The following is a 21263-nucleotide window of genomic DNA, read 5'->3' as shown; positions in this document are numbered from 1 at the left end:
AATTCCTGACCTCAGGTGATCCACTTGCCTTGGCCTCCCAAAGTGCTGGGATTACAGATGTAAGGCACTGCGCATGGCCTAAGGCTTCATTTCTCAATATATTGGCTATTCTTTTTGTTGTTTGGGATGAGGTCTGCCTCTGTGGTTGTTTTGTTGTTGTTGTTGTTGTTTTTAACTTTTCGTATAGATGAGGTCTGACTCTGTTAACCAGGCTAGAGTGCGGTGGTGCCATCTCTGCTCACTACAATCTTCACCTCCCAGGTTCAAACCATCCTCTCACCCCAGCCTCCTGAGTAGCTAGGACTACAGGTGTGTTCCACCACGTCCAACTAATTTTTGTATTTTTTTGTAGAGATGGGTTTCATCATGTTGCCCAGGCAGGTCTCAAACTCATGAGCTCACGTGATCCACCTGCCTCAGCCTCCCAAGCTGCTGGGGTTATAGGCTGAGCTACCAAGCCTGGCCTATATTGACCATTTGTAACTGGTGATTATGCCTGAAGTTTACCCCGCTTAAATACAGCATTCTGAATGTATTCTGTTAAAAAGTATGAAACTCTTGTTCTAATACACTTAAATAATTAAACATAGAATTGGATTAATCTGAAATGTGCTTGTAAGAACACAAGAACATAAATTCAGTACTTTATTAGTTATTTTTATCTAAAAACTAAGAATGGTTATAGTTATTAGATCCAATCCTTAGGTCGTTTGTTCCCATGATCACTTAGATTATAAGTACCATAGGGTTGGGGCTTTTGGGGAGGGTGAAGGTTGTGGAACTTGATACTAGAGACTCCTCAACTCCTCTAGAGACTGGAGACAGCACGAATTAGAGTTTGTATGCATATTTTACTAATACATCCTTCAGGTTGGCATCTTTTACAAAGCTATTTTGTTTGTCTTCTCATAACTTGCTCTGAGCACTATTGACGAGGGAGTAATAAATAGGTAAGGTAAGAATAGTGAAAATACTAAGAGGTGGCATATGAAAAAGGAGATTAATTGGGAATGATGAATTACAGGAAATTCATGATTTAAAGGAGCTCAGGAAAGAGTTAAGTAGAAAAGGGGTCTCAAAATGCCGGTGGATAATGTAGTAAGTTTTTAAGCTAAGTAATTATTTCAACGAATAGCAAAAAGTCATCAGGAAAATATTTAGAAGTAACTGAAAACCTCTTTCCCTTTTAGGATTGCTATGCTATTATTTGTTTTTCTGTGGATTTTTTTTTTTTTTTTTTTTTTTTTGCTAGGTGTGGCTCTCTCCAGACTGGAGTGCAGTGATACAATCAGAGCTCACTGCAGCCTCAATCTCCCAGGCCCAAGCAATCTTCCCGCCTCAGCCTCCTGAGTGGCTGGGACTATAGGCATGCGCCACAACTGGATGATTTTTTTTTTAATCTTTTAATATAGATGAGGTCTGGCTGTGTTGCTCAGGCTGCTCTCAAACTCCTGAACTCAAACAGTAATCCCACCTTGGCTTCCCAAAGTGCTAGAGTTAGAGATATAAGCCACTGCACCTGGCCTTTTCTGTGGATCTTGTAAATCAACTCCATTGCACTATGAAGTGTGAAATTACAACATAATTTACCTTTTAAAGGAATATACCTATATATGCCAGTCTTGCTGCTATATGATAGTTATATATTTGAGTTCCTTCTTTATGCCAGACACTGATTTAGGTGCTGTGGATATAATGGCTCCCCCACTCACAAAGCCAGACATACTTGCTGCTTCTCAAATGTGCCAGTCATGATCCCTGCCTCAGGGCCTTTGCATTACTCTTCTCTTTGCCTGGAATTTTTTTCCCCAGATAGCAACATAGTAAGTTCTACTTCTTCATGTCTTCCTCTATATCACTTTTATTGAAGCCTTCTGTCCTATCTAAAATTTAGCATTTTCTTGCCCCAACTTTTATTTATTTTATTTTAAAATTTATTTATTTTTTGCCTCCCCTCCCTTGCCCCAACTTTTAAAACATTTTTATTAAAACATTTTTAAATTGTGGGCCAGGAGTGGTGGCTCATGCCTGTAATCCCAGCACTTTGAGAGGCTGAGGTAGGTGGATCACATGAGGTTAGGAGGTGGCCAGCCTGGCCAATATGGTGAAACCCCATCTCTACTAAAAATGCAAAAATTAGGCTGAGCAGGGTGGCTTATGCCTGTAACCCCAGCACTTTGAGAAGCTGAGGCGACTGGATCACCTGAGGTTGGGAGTTTGCAACCAGGCAGACCAACATGGAGAAGCTCCATCTCTACTAAAGATACAAAATTAGCTGGGCGTGGTGGCACATGCCTGTAATCCCAGCTACTGGGAGGCTGAGGCAGGAGAATTGCTTGAATCGGAAGGCAGGGGTTGTAGTGAGCCGAGATTGCACCATTGCACTCCAGCCTGGATAACGAGCAAAGCTCTGTCTCAAAAAAAACAATACAAGAATTAGCCAGATGTGGTGGCGTGTGGCTGTAATTTGGGAGGCTGAGGGAGAGTTGCTTGAACCCAGTAGGGTTTCAACCCAGGAGCAATTTCAAAAAATTTTTTTTTAATTGTGGAAAAATACACATAACATAAAATTAGTGATCTTAACTGTTTTTGAGAATACAGTTCAGTCCTCTCCCCAACACTTTGTATTTCTCTTCCAAGCTTTGTTTTCTCTTCACCTTGGTGCTATAACATGTATTTTCTTTCTTTCTTTTGTTTTTTGGTGGTTTCCTTCACCGGAATGTAAGCTCCATGAGCTCAGGAGTTTTTGTTCACTACTGTATTGTTAGCACTTAAAATGGCACACAGTATGTGAGCAGAGTAGGTATTAAAGTATAAACAATGCAAAACAAATTTCAAATAGAAGTGCTTTGAAGGCAGTGGTATGGTAGAGAGTGAGGGGAGGAAGCGGTTGGCACTTCAGCTAGGGTGGCCAGAGAATGTTGCTGTGGAGGAAATGACATTTACTCTGATAACAGAATGAAGGAGAAGGAACCAAACATGTCAAGAACTCTTTAGACAGAGGGAAAGGCCCTGAAGTGGAAATGGTATAAAATATTGCTCTGGTGAAATGATTGGAAGGATTTGGTGAAATGATTGGAAGGAAGTCAAGCATGGAAATCCTGGAACCAGTTTGGAGGCTATTACAACAGGCCTTTCTAGTGCAAATAGGAATTTTGAATCAGATGGTAGCAGTACAGATGGAGAGAATTGGATGGACTCAGGATATTTTGGATGGAGAACTAACACAGTTTATTCATGGATTAGAGGGATGCTGGGTTGGGCAGGGGAATGTGTGGGAAAGGAGAAATTATGGATGATGTCTCAATTTTTTGCCTCTAGTGGATGGCAAGATGGAGACACTTAGCTCATGCTTATAGTCTCAACTACCTGGGAGGCTGAGGCAGGAGGATCAGTTGAGCCCAGGAATACAGGGTTACAGTGAACTATGATCATGCCAACTACACCCCAGCTTGGGTGACAGAGCGAGACCCTGTTTCTAAAAAGAAGAAAAAAGATGGGGAAGCCTCAGGAAGTAATATATCAGTTCAGCCATCTTTGCACTTAAATCAGGCCCAGTTTTTTCTGATTGCTCTGATTTTGTGTTTCATGGACATGTTGCTTATGTTATTCGCTAAGTGCCTCTTTTTTTTTTTTTTTTTTGAGATAGAGTTTTGCTCTCATTGCCCAGGCTGGAATGCAATGGCACGACCTCAATTCACTGCAACCTCTGCCTCTTGGGTTCAAGCGATTCTCCTGCCTCAGCCTCCTGAGTAGCTGGGATTACAGGTCTCTGCCACCGCACCCAACTAATTTTTGTATTTTTAGTAGAGATGGGGTTTCACCATGTTGGCCAGGCTGGTCTTGAACTCCTGATCTCAGGTGATCCACCCACCTTGGCCTCCCAAAGTGGTGGGATTACAGGTGTGAGCCACCACACCCAGCTTCATAAGTACCTCTGACAGGCTAAATACTGGGCTGGTTATATGGGGATTTTGGAAAGAATTAAGATGCTCTAAGCAGCCTGGGCAACATGTCTGTACACAAATTAAAAACAACAAAAAGCCAGGCATGGTGGCATATGCCTGTAGTCTTAGCTACTCAGGAGGCTGAAGTGAGAGGATCACTTGAGCCCAGGGATTCTAGGCTACAGTGAGCTATGATTGTGCCACTGTGCTCCAGCCTGGGTGAGTGAGATCTGGTCACTAAAAAAATAAAATAAAATAAAGATACTTTTAAGGAGTTCAGTTAAGGGAGAGACAAACATGCAGACTTGCTAAATATTAAAGTTATGAATAAGATAATTGAAGAGCATCCGAGTTCAGCATTGAGGCTAGGCTTAGGTTTCCCACACTCACCTAACACTGAATATTTAAGTCTTTTAACCTTTGCCAAATTGGATGATATCTCATTGTTTAGCTTGCTTGTTCAAGTATGTTTTTGTTCTTTTTTTTTTTTTGAGACGGAGTCTCACACTGTCACCCAGGCTGGAGTGCAGTGGTGTGATCTTGCTTGGTTCACTGCAACCTCTGCCTCCTGGGTATATGTTGATTCTCCTGCCTCAGCTTCCTGAGTAGCTGAGGTTAAAGGCATACACCACCACACCCGACTTCTTTTTGTATTTTTAGTAGAGATGGTGTTTCACTATCTTGGCCAGACTGGTCTCAAACTCCTGACCCCATGATCCACCCACCTCGGCCTCCCAAAGTGCTGGGATTACAGGCGTGAGCCACCGAGCCTGGCCTTTTTGTTCTCTTTCTTAAGTGTACAATAAGGGTAAAAAGACCTTTACTTTTTATTTATTTATTTATTTTGAGATAGGGTCTCATTCCTGTCACTCAGGCTGGAGTGCAGTGGCATGATCACAGTTGACTGCAGCCTTGACCTCGTGATTCTACCACCTTTGCCTCCGGGGTAGCTGGGACCACAGATGTGTGCCACCATGCCCAGCTACCTTTTTATTTTTCTGTATTTTGTAGAGACGGTGTTCTGCTGTGTTGCCCAGGCTGGTCTCAAACTCCTGGGCTCAAGCAGTCTGTCAGCCTCGGTTTTCCAAAATGCTGGGATTACAGGTGTGAGCCACCATGCCTGACCTAAGACCTTTTAAATATATGCAAGATAAAATTAAGAAATAAAAAATAAAAATACAGTAAGCACCCATGCATTCACCACTTGTGTTAAAAGAAAAACTTAAGACAAATTATATTTAACAGAGTTTAATTGACCAAAGAACAATTTGCAAATCAGGCAGCCCCCTGAACCAGAAATAGGTTCAGAGTGATAATGGTGCTGCTGTGTGGTTGAAGAGGATTTATAAACAGAAAAAGGAAAGAGACATACAGAAAATAGAAGTAAGGTACAGAAACAGCCAGATTGATTGCAGCTTGGTGTTTGGCTTATTTGAACATGGTTTGAACAGTTTGCTGCCTTTGAGTGGTTAAAGTATGGCTGTTGTTAGTGACTGAGACTTAGCTACTTGTTACAAGAGTAGGTTATAGTCTGTTTACACACCCAGTTAGATTAGAGTTAACCATGTACAGAAAAACCTTTTGGCTGAACCTAAAATATGTAAGGGAACAGAATTATAGGCTAAACTTAACGTTTGGTTTTATTTATATTAATTTATTTTATTATTTATTTTGAGACTGAGTCTTGCTCTGTCACCCAGGCTAGAGTGCAATAGCGTGGTCTCATCTCACTGCAACTTCCACCTCCTGGGTTGAAACGATTCTCCTGTCTTAGCCTCCCAAGTAGCTGGGACTACAGGCGTGCGTGCCACACCTAGCTAATTTTTGCATTTTTAGTAGAGATGGGGTTTTACCATGTTGGCCAGGATGGTCTGGAACTCCTGACCTCAGGTGATCTGCCCGCCTTGGCCTCCCAAAGTGATGGGATTACAGGTGTGAGCCACAGTGCCTGGCCTTGTTTTTATTTTGATTATTATTTTTTGAGACATAGTTTCACTCTGTTGCCCAGGCTGGAGTGCAGTGTTGCGACCTCAGCTCATTCCAACTTCTGCTTACAGGGTTCTAGCAATACGTGTGCCTCAGCCTCCTAAGTAACTGGGATTACAGGTGCACATCACCATGCCCGGCTGATTTTGTATTATTAGTACAGATGGGGTTTCACCATCTTGGCCAGGGTGGTCTCAAACTCTTGACCTCAGGTGATCTGCCAACCCCAGCCTCCCAAAGTGCTGGGTTTACAGGCATGAGCCACTGTGCCCAGCCAACACTTGGTTTTAATAGGATACCTTTATCTCTGCTTTTTGTTTATAGTTTGAGCAAAATTTTATGGGAGGCAGGTAGTGATAGTGAAGGGCAGGCTTTGGAGTTAGACTGTGTTGGACAATGACTTCCTTTTGGGTTATTGTGAGATTAAAATGAAAATGTATACATATGTTTGTATGCATGTATTGTACACATTTTGAATTGCTATAGAATATGGTAGCATTTTACTGGGGGAAAATGCTGTTGACTTGAGGCTTATGTGGTAGTTAATTTTTTTTCTGTTATTGACTCTAATTTTCTATTGAAAATTAAATTTTATATTATAATTAAACTTCAAAGATAACTTGCAATTTTAACATTTTATTTTATTTTACTTAACTTATTTATTTTGAGACGGAGTCTCTCTCTGTCACCCAGGCTGGAGTACAGTGGCTGATCTTGACTCACTGCAACCTCCGCCTCCCGTGTTTAAGCAATTTTTGTGCCTCAGCCTCCTGAGTTGCTTGGACTACAGGCAAACACCCCCACACCTGGCTATTTGTATTTTTAGTAGAGATGGGGTTTCACCATGTTGGCCAGGATGGTCTCCATCTCCTCACCTCGTGATCCACCCACCTCAGCCTCCCAAAGTGCTGGGATTACAGGCATGAACCACTGAACCTAACCAAATTTGGTAATTTTTAAAATTAAAATGCGCTTTGGGCAACCTATTTTCAGACTTTTTTTTTTTTTTTTTGAGACAGGGTTCCACTTTGTATGGAGTGCAGTGGTGTAATCACAGCTCATTGAAGCCTCCGCCTCCTGGGTTTAAGCGATTCTCATGTCTCAGCCTCCTGAGTAGCTAGAACTACAGGCGCCTGCCACCATGCCCGGCTAAGTTTTGTATTTTTAGTAGAGATGGGGTTTCGTCATGTTGGGCAGGCTGGTCTTGAACTCCTGGCCTCAAGTAATCTACCAGCCTCGGGCTCTCAAGGTGCTAGAATTTACAGGCATGAGCCACTGTACCCGGCCATTTTCAGACCTTTTTACCAGCATCTTTTTAAAAATAAAAATTAGCATGTTGATGTAGCCTTTGAAATAGATATTCAAAACAGGGTTAATTTGTGGATAGGTAGCTGTTTTTCTGCACAATTTCCACCTCTAACCTCCTTTTTTTTTTTTTTTTAAGACTCCTGTCACCAGGTTGGAGTACAGTGGCATGATCTTGGCTCACTGCAACCTCTGCCTGCCAGGTTCACACAGTTCTCCTGCCTCAGCCTCCCGAGTAGCTGGGATTACAGGCACATGCCACTATGCCTGGCTAATTTTTTGTATTTTTAGTAGAGACAGGGTTTCACCATGCTGGTCAGGCTGGTCTCGAACTCCTGACCTTGTGATCCGCCCACCTTGGCCTCCCAAAGTACGGGTATTACAGGCATGAGCCATTGTGCCTGGCCACCTTTAACCTCTTCTATTTTACCAGTTCTGCCTACCGTTTTTTGTGTCTGGAAGGAATCTACATTTCTGTTAAAATGTAGATATCTTCAGCATCTGTGAAAGTCTACATTTTGCAACCACAATAATAGCTATGGATACTAATTCCATTTGGGAGAAAATAGAGTATGTGCAAGAGAAAAGATACTTGCTACAGAGAAGTGGCAGAGATTCGGCCGGGCTTGGTGATTTACACCTGTAATCCCAGCACTTTGGGAGGCTGAGGCAGGCAGATCACGAGGTCATGAGTTCGAGACCATCTGGCTAACACGGTGAAACTCCCATCTCTACTAAAACTACAAAAATTAGCTGGGCATCTGGAACGTGCCTGTAGTCCCAGCTACTTGGGAGGCTGAGGCAGGAGAATTGCTTGAACCTGGGAGGCAGAGGTTGCAGTAATCCAAAATCACTCCATTGCACTCTAGCCTGGGTGACAGAGTAAGACTCCATCTCAAAAAAAAAGTGGCAGAGATTCTAAAAATTTGCCTACTTGGAGAGTCAGCACTACCCTTAAGGAACCTCTGTAATACTGTATTTCATAAGCTAGTGTACAGACTGCTTAATAGTTCCAATTCTTTGGAATACAACTTTAGACATAAAAGTAAGCTGAAAATCTAAAACTGGGTAGGGAAGTAACTGTCATAGTGTTCATCCATGTGCTTTACCTCTGATTAGACTGTAAGAACTACTCAAGCACCTATTGACCTAAGTCCTATACTAAAATTAAAACATTAGTGTTTAAACTGTCTCAAGTTATTTTGGGATCCTCTTTGGACTTTTTATGTGTTCGTTTTTGAGACAGCGTCTTGCCCTGTCGCCCAGCCTGGGGTGCAGTGGGGGGATCTCAGGTCACTGTGATTTCCATCTCCTGGGTTCAGGCGATTCTCCCACCTCAACCTCCTGAGTAGGTGGGACTACAAGCCCTTTCCACCACACCTGGCTAATTTTTGTATCTGTTGTAGAGATAGGGTATTGCCATGTTGCCCAGGCTGGTCTCAAACTCCTGGGCTCAAGCAATCTGCCTGCCTTGGCCTCCCGAAGTACTGGGATTATAGGCGTGAGCCACTATGCCTGGCCTTTTTTTTTTTTTAGTCACAGGTATAGCTTTTGTCTATTTGTACATACAGACATTTGAGTGACTGCTGCAGTAGGGCTATGATGGGGTATACAAAAATGAATACAAGTCATTTTCTGTGTAGACATTCAAAGTTTAAAGGAGCTAATAAAGTTTTATGAATAACTGAAGAAGAATAAGTTACTATAAAAGAGGCACATTTGGCTGGGCGTGGTGGTTCATGCCTGTAGTTCTGCCACTTTGAGAGGCCAAGGGGGGATGGATCACCTGAGGTCAGGAGTTTGAGACCAGCCTGACCAACATGGAGAAACCCTGTCTCTATTAAAAATAAAAAATTAGCTGGGTGTGGTGGTGCATGCCTATAATCCCAGCTACTGGGGAGTCTGAGGCAGGAGAATCGCTTGAACCTGGGAGGTGGAGGTTGCAGTGAGCTGAAATGGCACCATTGCACTCCAGCCTAGGCAACAAGAGCAAATCTCCATCTCAAAAAAGAGAGACACAGTAGCCACAGTTAAGATGTTTTGGGAGCTGAAAGCGTTTGTGGCAGATTTGAAGCAATATGTGGCAGAAGGTACTTCTAAAAGTGGGTACACTGACAATAGCAAGAAGTGGTACCTAATAGCAAAGGAGAAACTAGAATAAGCAGCAGCTACAAAATTATACTCACAGGTCAGTATAAAACTTGGTAACATTAGAAGACATTGCAGAACTGGAAGTACACTAACATTTATTGAGCTTTTCCTGTATGCTAGGCAGTGGGCTAGATGCTTTCTTTTCAGTCCTCATAATCATAATGAGTGACCCAAAACTTTCAAATGTAATTTGCTCCGCTTAACAAAAGTAAAGTTTATAAATTTTTAAAAATCTTGTTTTTTCTATTAAAGATTCATATATATATATCTATCATATATATATATATATATCTATCATATATATATATCTATCATATATATATATATATATCATATATATATATATATCATATATATATATATATGTGTGTGTGTGTGTGTGTGTGTGTGTGTGTGTGTGTGTGTGTCAGAGCAAAATGCAAAAGATGAAAGCCTGGAGTTCATTTTCCAAATACTCCCTTAAGAGATAACCACTATCAGAAATTTAGTGCGTATTTCTCTACCGTTTTTTCTATACTATACTAACATAAAAAATTAGAAAGCAACTTTTTTACTTAGTAGTGGTTTGGCTGTCTTCTCATATCAGAACACACAGATGTGTGTCCTTTTCTTTTCTTTTTCCCCCTCTTTTGAGAGACAGGGTCTCACTCTGTCACCTAGTCCGGAATGCAGCAATCATAGCTCACTGCAGCTTCAGTCTTTCTGCTTCATACTGCTTCAGCCTCCCAAGTAGCTGGGACTATAGACACGAGCCACCATACGTGGCTACTTTTTAAAAATTTTTGTAGAGACAGAGTCTCCCTGTGTTTCTTAGGCTGTTCTTCAATTTCTGGCCTCATGCGATCTACCTCAGCCTCCCAAAGTGTTGAAATTGTAAGTGTGAGCCACCACACCTGGCCACATGTCCTGTTTCTAATTGGTTTTACATGAACTGGTTAAACTATTCCTAAAAAGCTTACTTGTAATATTGCCTTTTTCTGAGGAGGGTTAAAGTTGTTTCTTTTGCTAGCCTGGTGTGAGTTCTCTCTTTGAAGACAATAAGCTGCATTTTCTTTCAGCTTTGACTAACAGACCTTTTCCCCATTAAATCAGTAAAATGGCCGAGCTGGATTTGCACCAGAGTTTCATTTATAGCTAGCTTTCCTCAAATAGTATCCTCATGGTATTTGGATTTAAAATTTATAAAATGGTTATCAAGTCAAGAAACATAAGAGACTGTGGTTTGGTGTACGTGCTGTCAAAGTGAGCACGAGACTATGGTTCAGTATTGTTTTTAGAACTGCCTTGTGAAATAAAGATTATATAATCCCTTTTTTTTTTTTTTGAGACAGAGTCCCACTTTGTCCCCAAGGCTGGAGTGACGCGATCTCAGCTCACTGCAACTTCCACCTCCTGGGTTCAAGTGATTCTCCTGCCTCAGCCTCCTGAGTAGCTGGGATTACAGGCATCCACTACCACACCTAGCTAATTTTTTGTATTAGTAGAGACGAGATTTCGCCATGTTGGCCATGCTGGTCTTGAACTCCTGACCTCAGGTGATCCACCTGCCTTGGCCTCCAAAGTGCCAGAATTATAGGCATGAGCCGCTGTGCCTGGCCTTAATTCTTTTTAATCTTGTAAACTGATGTCAATTTAGGCATCAAGTGATAACAAACCAATTAGAGCTCTTAACTATTCAACCATTAAAAGTATATTCCCTGTGAACCTTCCATGTTCCATTGGTAGAATGTTTTAAGCAATTTAAATAAAGTAAAAGAAAATTAGCTGGTGCAATGGCTCACGCCCGTAATCCCAGCACTTTGGGATACCAATGTGGGTAGATGGCTTGAGGTCAGGAGTTTAAGAGCAGCCTGGGCAACATGGCAAAACCCTGTCTCTATAAAAACAATACAGAAATTAGCTGGGTTTGGTAGTGTGTGCCTGTGGTGCCAGGCACTTGGGAGGTTGAAGTGGGAGGATCGCTTGAGCCCTGGAAGCAGAAGTTGCAGTGAGCTAAGATTGTGCCACTGCACTCCAGCATGAGTGACAGAGCCAGTCTCAAAAAAGAGAGAGAGAGAGAGAAAATTAGCACAATAACCTATGATACAGAGCGTTAAGTACTCAGTGTATATTAGAATTAAAAATGAGAAAGTTGACGTTTTATCTTTGGGTTCTTATATATTGCTAGCCCAAATGCTGTTAATGAATCTTAAAAAGGCATTAATTTGCAGACAAAAGAGAGCTGCTAAATATATTGATGCAGTAAGACGAACATAAAATAGTCAAGGAACAAATATAGTTATTTTGATTTAAATGTATGCATGCTTGGATCCTGGTGATTGGGTACATGTGGGATTAATCAAGTAGAAGTTTTTGAGAAAGAGTTGAGTAGAAATATGAAGAAAAAAATATAGATTAGCAGAAAGGATCACAGGACAGAGACTTCTTTGGCTCACAGAGTATAGATATTTTAGACACACTAAATTCATACAGTTCTTTTTTCAGAAAGAAGGCTTTCATTTGGTCAGCTTACACTACCTTTTTTTCTCAATCCTGCACCTTCTGTATATACTACTGAATTGGTAAGATTAGAATTGCTAGTTCCAGGACAAAAAAGTCCTAAGCAACATCTCAGAATTGTTTTCAATAAACCCTGATGACCCTAATATGTTGATGATACAATTTTTTTTTTTTTTTTTTTTTTTTTTTTTTTGAGACTCAGTCTTGCTGGAGTGCATGTCAGTCCAGTCAACCAGTCTGGACTGGAGTGCATGTAGTGGTGTGATCTCAGCTCACTGCAACCTCTGCCTCCTGGGTTCAAGTGATTCTTGTGCCCCAGCTTCCCGAGTAGCTTGGATTACAGGTGCACACCACCATACCAAGCTAATTTTTGTATTTTTACTAGAGACAGGGTTTCACCATGTTGGCTGGGCTAGTCTCGAACTCCTGACCTCAACTGACCCACATGCCTCAGCCTCCCAAAGTGCTGGGATTACAGGTGTGAGCCTCCGCGTCTGGCCAATGATACAATTTTTTTTTTCGAAGTAACAATGGCTATCAGAATGCACTAAATAATCCACACTACTTCTCCCTTTACCTGGAAAAGGAAGCTACTAGGCTACCTCCTCCTCAGCTGTGGCGTCTTGGTATTACTGATTGATACAATTTTTAATTGCTTTAAAAAGGGGTTATTTGGGATAACTGTTCTCTTTTTTTTAATTGTTTTATTTTTAAATTTATTATTTTAAGTTCTGAGGTACATGTGCAGGATGTGCAGGTTTGTTACATAGGGAGGAATAACTGTTCTTTCTCTGGAATCGAAGAGTAGAACTATGTTTTTTAGGCATATATTGTTGGGTTTTCTGTATGTACCAGAGACCATACAACCTATTGGCTCCTGAATTGTCATTGCAAGTTGAACAGTTAACATTTAGAACCCTTATTTACTTGCGTAAGAGTATAAATTGGGAGGTCATTTCTGGGAAACCCTTTTTTTATATGCTAAAAATTCATACGTAGTTACAAAAACAAATAAAAATAGAAAATGAATCTGTTTCTAAACATTTAATTCAAATAGCATATAAAGCTATGTTGTAAATGTTTCTGCATGGATTCAACTGCTTTATGCTTCCCAAAATAGTTCAATAAGTTTAGACTTACCATATAAATTTCTTCAGGGCTTTCAAATTATAGTGGCTATTAGGAGCATCTGTCTAATGCCTCATAAGAAAGTCTTTGGTAAATGCTGGGGATAAGAGTGGTTCGTTTTTATGGCAATTTCTTTATTCTTTACACTGATGACACATGCAGTCAGCTGAGTCTCCACTAGGACTTAATGATCATTACCATGGGGATCTTGTTTATAATAAGAAAGATGATAAAAATGGGAGTGGCAAGTAAACTGAGGTTCACATGATGAAAGGACATTCAGTGTTGGCTTCATTTTGTGTCTTTCTGAATTGATTAGCAGCAGGGTGGTGAAGTAGAATAGTAATGGTTCTGAAGTTCTTAGTTATCAGTGGCAGGCAAATATTCTAATAGGCTTATCACACAAAAGAGAGATGAGATTGTATAGCTACTTCTAACCTAAATCCCCATTGGGAATTTCATATCTACATGGTTAATATTACAGTTTCAGATCTGAGGAATTAGAGGCTCTTCTGGATAAAATATCTCTACTACATCTTTTTCTGCCTCCATCATAATACATTCCAGTTGGCCAATATAAGATCACACTCTTTTTGTTTTGTTTTGTTTTGTTTTTTTTGAGATGGAGTCTCGATCTGTCACCCAGGAGTGCAGTGGCAGAATCTTGGCTCACCACAACCTCCGCCTCCCAGGTTCAAGTGATTCTCCTGCCTCAGCCTCCGCGTAGCTGGTACTATAGGCGCGTGCCACCTCACCTGGCTAATTTTCGTATTATTTTAGTAGCAACAGGGTTTCACCATATTGGACAGGCTGTCTCAAACTCCTGATCACGTGATCTGCTTGCTTCGGCCTCCCAAAGTGCTGCAATTACAAGTGTGAACCACCACACTCGGCCAGGGTTGTCTTTCTTATACAAATTCAGGCCAGGTGCAGTGGCTCACGCCTGTAATCCCAGAACTTTGGGAAGCCGAGGGAGACAGGGGTGGATCACAAAGTCAGGAGTTCAAGACTAGCCTGGCCAAATTGATGAACCCTCCATCTATACTGAAAATACAAAAATTAGCCAAGTGTGGTGGCAGGTGCCTGTAATCCCAGCTACTCAGGAAGCTAAGGCAGGAGAATTGCTTGAATCTGGAAGGCAGAGGTTGCAGTGAGCCCAGATCGCACCATTGAACTCCAGCCGGGGCAACAAGAGCAAGACTCCATCTTAAACAAACAAAAAAACAAATTCAGAGGTCATCCAAAGATAAAGGAGAAAAGTGTTACGGTTCTTTAGTATTTATTTATTTATTTATTTTTAAATTTTTTTACACCCATATCTCTTTAGTCAAAGGTTAAAATTCTTTTAGAATTTGTCTAGCAGGATTTACCATTTTTGCTGGAATGTACCCCTCACCCCCCGCCAGCCAAAAAAAAAAGTTAAACGAGAAGAGAAATAACATGTAAAATAATTTTAAATAGAATGAAAAGAGTAGTGAAAGTATGAAAAAATACAGAACTTCTTATCATGAAAGGCTGAGCAAAATCTTTTGAAATTAAAAACATATGCTGTGAATAATTCTGAGCAGGAGTTGGCACATTTAAAAAACACAAAGGTCCAAATAATAAATCTCATAGGCTTTGTGCTCCATATGGTCTTTGTCACAACTGCCCAACTCTGCTATTGTAATGCAAAAGTAGCCATATACAGTATAGAAATGAATGAATATGGCTGTATTCCAAAAATATTTTATTAAGAAACACTAAAATTTGTTTCATATTATTTTACATATCACAAAATAATGTTGGAAATTTTTTTGGCGGGGAGACAGGTTCACACTCTGTTGCCTAGGCTAGAGTGCAGTAGTTCACTGTAACCTCGAGCTTCTGGGCTCATGTTATCCTCCTTAGTAGCTGGGACTATAGGGCATGCCACCACACCTGGCTAATTTTTAATTTTTTTTTTAGAAACAGGGTCTCCAGGCCGGGCGTGGTGGCTCATGCCTGTAATCCCAGCACTTTGGGAGGCTGAGGCGGGTGGATCACGAGGTCGAGAGATCTAGACCATCCTGGTCAACATGGTGAAGCCCCATCTCTACTAAAAATACAAAAAATTAGCTGGGCATAGTGGTGCATGCCTGTAATCCCAGCTACTCAGGAGGCTGAGGCAGGAGAATTGCCTGAACCCAGGAGGCGGAGGTTGCGGTGAGCCGAGATTGCACCATTGCACTCCAGCCTGGGTAACAAGAGCGAAACTCTGTCTCAAAAAAAAAAAAAAAAAGAAAAAGAAACAGGGTCTTCAGTGTTGCCCTGGTCTTAAACTCCTGGGCTCACGTGATCCTCCTGTCTTGGCCTCCCAAAAGTACTGGGATTACAGGCTTGAGTCAACTGCTCCTAGCCAGTATTGGAATTTTGATAGGGATTGCATTGAATCTGTAAGTTTTTTTGGTTAGTAAGGACATTTTAACAATATTAACTCTTCGAGTTCATAAACATAGAAATATGTTTCCATTATTTGTGTCTTCAATTTCTTTCATCAGTGTTTTAATAGTTTCATTGTACAAGTCTTTCACCTCTTTGGTTAAATTTATTGCTAAGTATTTTATATTTTTATACTATTGTTTTCTTGATTGCTTTTTCAAGTAATAAGTGTTTAAACCATTCTTAGCTTGTGAGCCATACAAAAAGTGGTGATGAGTTTATTTGGGCTATGGATCATAGTATTCTGTCTTCTGTTACAAAGGAAAGGCTTAAATAAGGGTTGTAGGATAAAACCACCAGATCCTAAAACCTCAGAGTGTAACATGCAAAGGTGGCTTGATATAGTAGAGTCCTTGGGGCCAAACTGACTTAGTAGTTTTGGGAATCTTCTTTCCTGATATGTAAAACTGGAGTAATTATCTATATTTATATGATGGTGGTTGTAGTTAGCTTTTGCTGTATAACAAACCACTCCCAAAAGTTAGTGGCCTATATCAGTAAACATTGGTCTCACAATTCTGTGGTTGGTTGGAATGTTCTTAGAGTCTGAGCTGACCTGGCTAGGACTAGATTGTCTAGGTCCTAGAATCTAGGATAGCCTTACACGTCTGGGGCCTCAGACTGAGGTGGCTAAAGTCCAATTCCATGTGACCTATTACTCTACAGAAGACTAGACCTAACTTGTTCACAGGATGGTAGAAAGATCACAGCAGCAAGAGAGAGCAAGTACCAAAGTGCAAGCAAGGACAAGCCTCAGCATGCTGGATGTTGTTAGTGTTACAGTGGCCAAAGCAAGTCACATGAGTAAATCCAGAGTTTAAATGTGGGAAGGGATCAGAAAGGTGTGATTCAGTTCAATAACTGCAGCAGTCTGCCGCAGTGGCTAGCACCTAAAGAAGTCAGTAAATGTTAGATCCTCCTTGTATTTGTCAGAGACAAGTGAAGAATCTGCCAGCTGTGATGACTCATCTTTTTTCTAGCCAGTTCCTAGTTTTCTTACTTTATAGTCATCGTTCTTGAAAGCTTGCTATATGTCATTTTAGTGAGATGATGACAATACTAGTAAACTTTTGAGAGCTGACCATATGCAGGAACTATTCTAGGTTTTTGACATATACCTTTTTTTTCCATAAATTCGCTGAGTGGACACCCCTCAAATGTGAATGGGCCCTAGGTGCCTTGAAAGAGCATACATGTACTATTATTCCCAGGATAGCTATGCGATAGTTGCTCATTTGGTCATTTTATAGTTTGAGGAGCCCATACACAGAAGTTAATTAATTAAAATATGCGCAAGGTCATGAGTGATGATGTTTTCAAGCACAGGCAGTATCAGAACTACCATGCTTCTGTTTGGGAGGAATAAGTAAGTATGAAAACAATACTAAAGGATAGCAGTTAAGAAGGATTAAAAGATAGTATGATAGTTAAATGCATTTATTGAACACCTACTATTTTCACTTTGACTATTTTCTAATTTTTGTCAAAGTGTAGTCAGATTAAGCATTTGATCATTCACTCTTATTGATTCAGGTTACATTGTTGAGGGTTGGAAAGTCAGCATCTTAATCTGACCATTGACTCAAAGAGAAAAATGCTTCAATAAATGGGTTGCCCTGCTGCCTAAATTCTTAACCATTGTGCTAATCAAAGGTTATCTTCATGATTTTACTTGTGTACTCTGCCATGTTTAAGCTTTTTTCTTTTCCAGTATTTTGCTAGCAGTTGAAAGAATGCTATCTAGTGGCAACAAAAGGTGACAGCAAGCATGGGGAAAAATAAGATTTCGTTTATTTGTTGTCATTCTGTCTTTTAACTTGAATTTCCAGGGATGAAAAATGCAATTGTTTGTGCCTTTTTTCTTTGAAGGTGGTAGGGAGGATTCTGAGTAAGTATTTTAACATAGGCACAGTTATATAATCCATTCAGTAAGTATTGTGTGCCGACTGCTGTTGTCAGCATTGGGAAAAGGGTTATAAATAAGACAAGGACTTGCGACTTCGATTCTAGTTCAGGAGAGATAAACACAAATCAAAAGGATAATTTTAGATATTTATTAGTGCTATATAAAACTTTGCATGCCAGACAAATAATTAAAAAGTTAGAAAAATAGAAAAAAATTGTAAAAATAAAACTTGATAGGATGGAGTCTTAAATCATACATGTTTTTTATTTCAGTCAATTAAATATCTTCTCTGAAAACCATGGTACTAGATGCAACAGGGTAATTAAATATGAGTAAAAGATTAGTACTTAATTGTTCTCAGACATTATATTCACGTTTATATTTGTAGTAGGGATAGAGTTGGCAAGGCAAGGATAAGTGAAATACATATAAATGACTAGGACTGAATAAGGTAAATGTGTTAAGCACACATAAATAAGGCTGGGCACAGTGGCTCACGCCTGTAATCCCAGCACTTTGGGAGGCTGAGGCAGGTGGGTCACTTGAGGTCAGGAGTTTGAGACCAGTCTGGCCAACATGGTTAAACCCCATTTCTACTAAAAATACACAAATTAGCTGGGCATGGTGGCACATGTCTGTCATCTCAGCTACTCAGGAGGCTAGGGTCGGAAAATTGCTTGAACCCAGGAGGCAGAGGTTGCAGTGACCCGAGATTGCACCATTGTACTTCAGCCTGGGTGACAGAGTGAGACTCTGTCTCCAAAAAAAAAGAAAACATAGGTGAGTCTTACTTGGCTAGTGATTATGTGACTAATATTCAAATAGAATGAATAAAGGGAACTGTAATGCCAAATACTTTAGCCCTGCATTAATAGTTTGCTGTGATTGGCAATTAGAACAGGCTGATATTTACATTTTAGTTTTCGCTCCAAAGATACACTTGCACCTTTCTTCATCTCCTTCCAGTCAGTGAGTCAGCCAACAGTATTGATTTTCAGGAGTTTGAGAACAGCCTGACAATCATGGTGAAACCCCATCTCTACTAAAACATAAAACGAGCAGGGCATGGTGGCAGGTGCCTGTAATCCCACCTACTTGGGAGGCTGAGGCAGGAGAATCACTTGAACCCGGGAGGCGGAGGTTGCAGTGAGCCAAGATTGTGCCATTGCACTTCAGCCTGGGCAACAAGAGTGAAACTCCATCTCAAAAAAAATACATATATTGATTTGTTGTTATAACTGTACCCTAAGGATGGTTAAAAAACAAAACAAAACACAACAGGTTATTATGTTTGAGCTCCCCAAAAGGGGTCTACAAGTAGGTGGTCTAGCTAGAAAATAGCGGTTAGAAGAATTTGAGAAGGGAGTAATAAGTATAATTTTTTTTTGAGACAGTGTCTCACTCTGTTACCCAGGCTGTAGGGCAGTGGTGTGATTTCAGCTCACCGCAACCTCCACCTCCTGGGTTCAAGTGATTCTCCTGCCTCAGATTCCCAATTATCTTGGATTACAGGTGCCCAGCTTATTTTTGTATTTTTAGTAGAGACGAGGTTTCACCATGTTGGCCAGGCTGTTCTCAAACTCCTGACCTCAGGTGATCTACCTACCTCAGCCTCCCAAAGTGCTAGGATTACAGGTATGAGCGACCATGTTAAGCCTAATTTTATCATCTTAGTTGTGTATATAATAATTTCATTGTAAATTCTTTAAGTTGTTTTTATGTACTTTATTTTGATGTGCATAAATCACCTGACTTTGATTTTGACTAACTCAGGTTGTAAGAGAGAACCCACCAGTATAATGCTTCTTTCTGAAAAAATAGGGATTTTAAGATTGATTTTTATATGCTTATGGTTGAGATGGAGACAAACTTAAGGACTCCCTTTATGTATTTTTTGCATTACAACTCTCTGGCTTTTCTTCTATAAGTATAGGCAGGACCAGTCTATACTTCAATGAGATCTAACAAGTAGACTTACCTCAATTAGCCATGTTTTTAGAAAAGCAGTAACTGTTTTTCTTTTAAGCTAAAGAATAATTTAAATCAAATAATAACCTGTATTCAGATAAGCTTTTATTCTAAGTAGTTTAATAAAACTTTGCTAAATGTATTACTTTCACTCTTATTTTAAAAATCAGATTTATAGAATTTGCCTGAGCTAAAATTCACCCTTTTTGGTGTAGAGTTCTGACTTAAAAAAATTTTTTTAATTATTCTTTTTTTTAAAATTAATTTTGAAAATAGGAAATGTTCATTTTTTTCTTTTCTTTTCTTTTCTTTTTTTTTTTTTTTTTTAAGACAGGGTCTGGCTCAGTCACCCAGGCTGGAGTGCAGTGGTGTGATCTCAGCTCACTTCAACCTCTGCCTTGTGGGCTACAGCCGTCTTCCCACCTCAGCCTCCTAAGTAGCTGGCACTACAGGTGTGTGCTACCATGCCAGCTAAATTTTGTAATTTTTGTAGACATGAGTTTTGCCATGTTGCTGATCTCGAACTCCTGAGCTCAAGCGATCCACCTGCCTCAGCCTCCCAAAGTGCTGCGATTACAGGTGTGCGCTACTGCACCCAGCCAAGTACTGAAATTTGACACAGTTGTGTAACTCACCACAGTCAAGACCTACAGCGTTTCTATGACCCTCCACAAAATTCATTTGTGCCCCTTTGTAATCAACCCTTGCTTTACCTTCTAGCCTTTGACAAACCACTGATCCGATTTCTGTCCTCAAAATTTTGCCTTTTCCAGAATAAAATATAAATGGAATTATGGTCTATTTCTGGACTTTATTCCCTTCCATTGATCTATTTGGCCATCCTTTCACCAATACTCCAGTGTCATCATTACTGTAGCTTTATATAATATTTGTTACTTTCATCATGTATGAATTATTTCTCTCACGGAATGAATGTTTTTAATTGGAGTTAATATTTTGTTAATATTTATCATTAATATTTTAAAATTAACCTTTTTTTTGTGATTACTATAGGCTCACATGTAGTTGTAAAATAATAGTTAATCCTGGCTGGGCATGGTGGCTTACACCTGTAATCCCAGCACTTTGGGAGGCTGAGGTGGGCAGATCACCTGAGGTCAGGAGTTTGAGATCAGCCTGGCCAATATGGTAAAACCCTATCTCTACTAAAAATACAAAAATGAGCTGGGCGTGGTGGTGGGTGCCTGTAATTCCAGCTACTTGGGAGGCTGAGGCAGGAGAATCACTTGAACCAGGAGACCGAGTTTGCAGTGAGCCAGGATCACACCACTGAACTCTAGCCTGGATAATAGAGTGAGACTCTGTCTCAAAGAAAAAATAGCTTCTCCCATGATGTTATCTTGCGAAATTATAGTACAGTATCACAACCAGAATATTGACATTGATATAGTCATGATACAGAACATTTCTGTCACTACAAGCCTCCCTCACATTGCTTTCTCTTCAGAGTTTCAATTTTCTGAAACAAATATGACTTGAAATCTATATTGCCAGTAACTTTCAAATTTAAAAACCTTATTCAGGTTCTGTGATTCATGAAGTGAATTTAACATACACAAAATGTTTATAAAGTGATCAGTGTTTAATAAATATCTAGCACACCTAATAGTAGACTGCCTTTCCTTATCAGTGGGATTTGCCTTGGATGCATATAATGGAAAAGTGTTTAATAGCATAAACAAAATGGAAGTTTTTCTCTTGTGTAAAATGAGTCCGGAAGTGTGTAGTGTAGGGCTGGTATGATAGGTCCACAAAGTTGTCAGGAACGCAGGCTTTTACTTGTTTTCTGCTTCATCATCGTGATGTTATAACAGTCGTTTTCATTGTTCATGATGGCTCAAAATAGAGGAAAGGCAAGAAGCCTTTTCCTATGCATCTTTCACATTGAGGCC

At 40.2% G+C, this 21263-nt stretch overlaps 1 protein-coding gene and 1 non-coding gene across 4 annotated transcripts in view; both read left to right on the top strand.

Moving 5' to 3' along the window:
• BAZ1A (bromodomain adjacent to zinc finger domain 1A) overlaps window positions 1-21263 on the top strand; it is a 112877-nt gene that overhangs the window by 14328 nt on the left and 77286 nt on the right. The window lies entirely within an intron of this gene.
• Window positions 14345-14409, top strand: LOC135270461 (U7 small nuclear RNA). Its single transcript, XR_010338636.1, has one exon. It is a non-coding gene; the product is annotated as a U7 small nuclear RNA (small nuclear RNA).

This window comes from Aotus nancymaae, unplaced genomic scaffold (genome assembly GCF_030222135.1).
Source record: "Aotus nancymaae isolate 86718 unplaced genomic scaffold, 86718_ANA_hifiasm-v0.15.2.pri h1tg000062l, whole genome shotgun sequence".
Classification (NCBI taxonomy): Eukaryota; Metazoa; Chordata; class Mammalia; order Primates; family Aotidae; genus Aotus; species Aotus nancymaae.
This window is presented reverse-complemented; position numbering and strand designations above follow the sequence as displayed.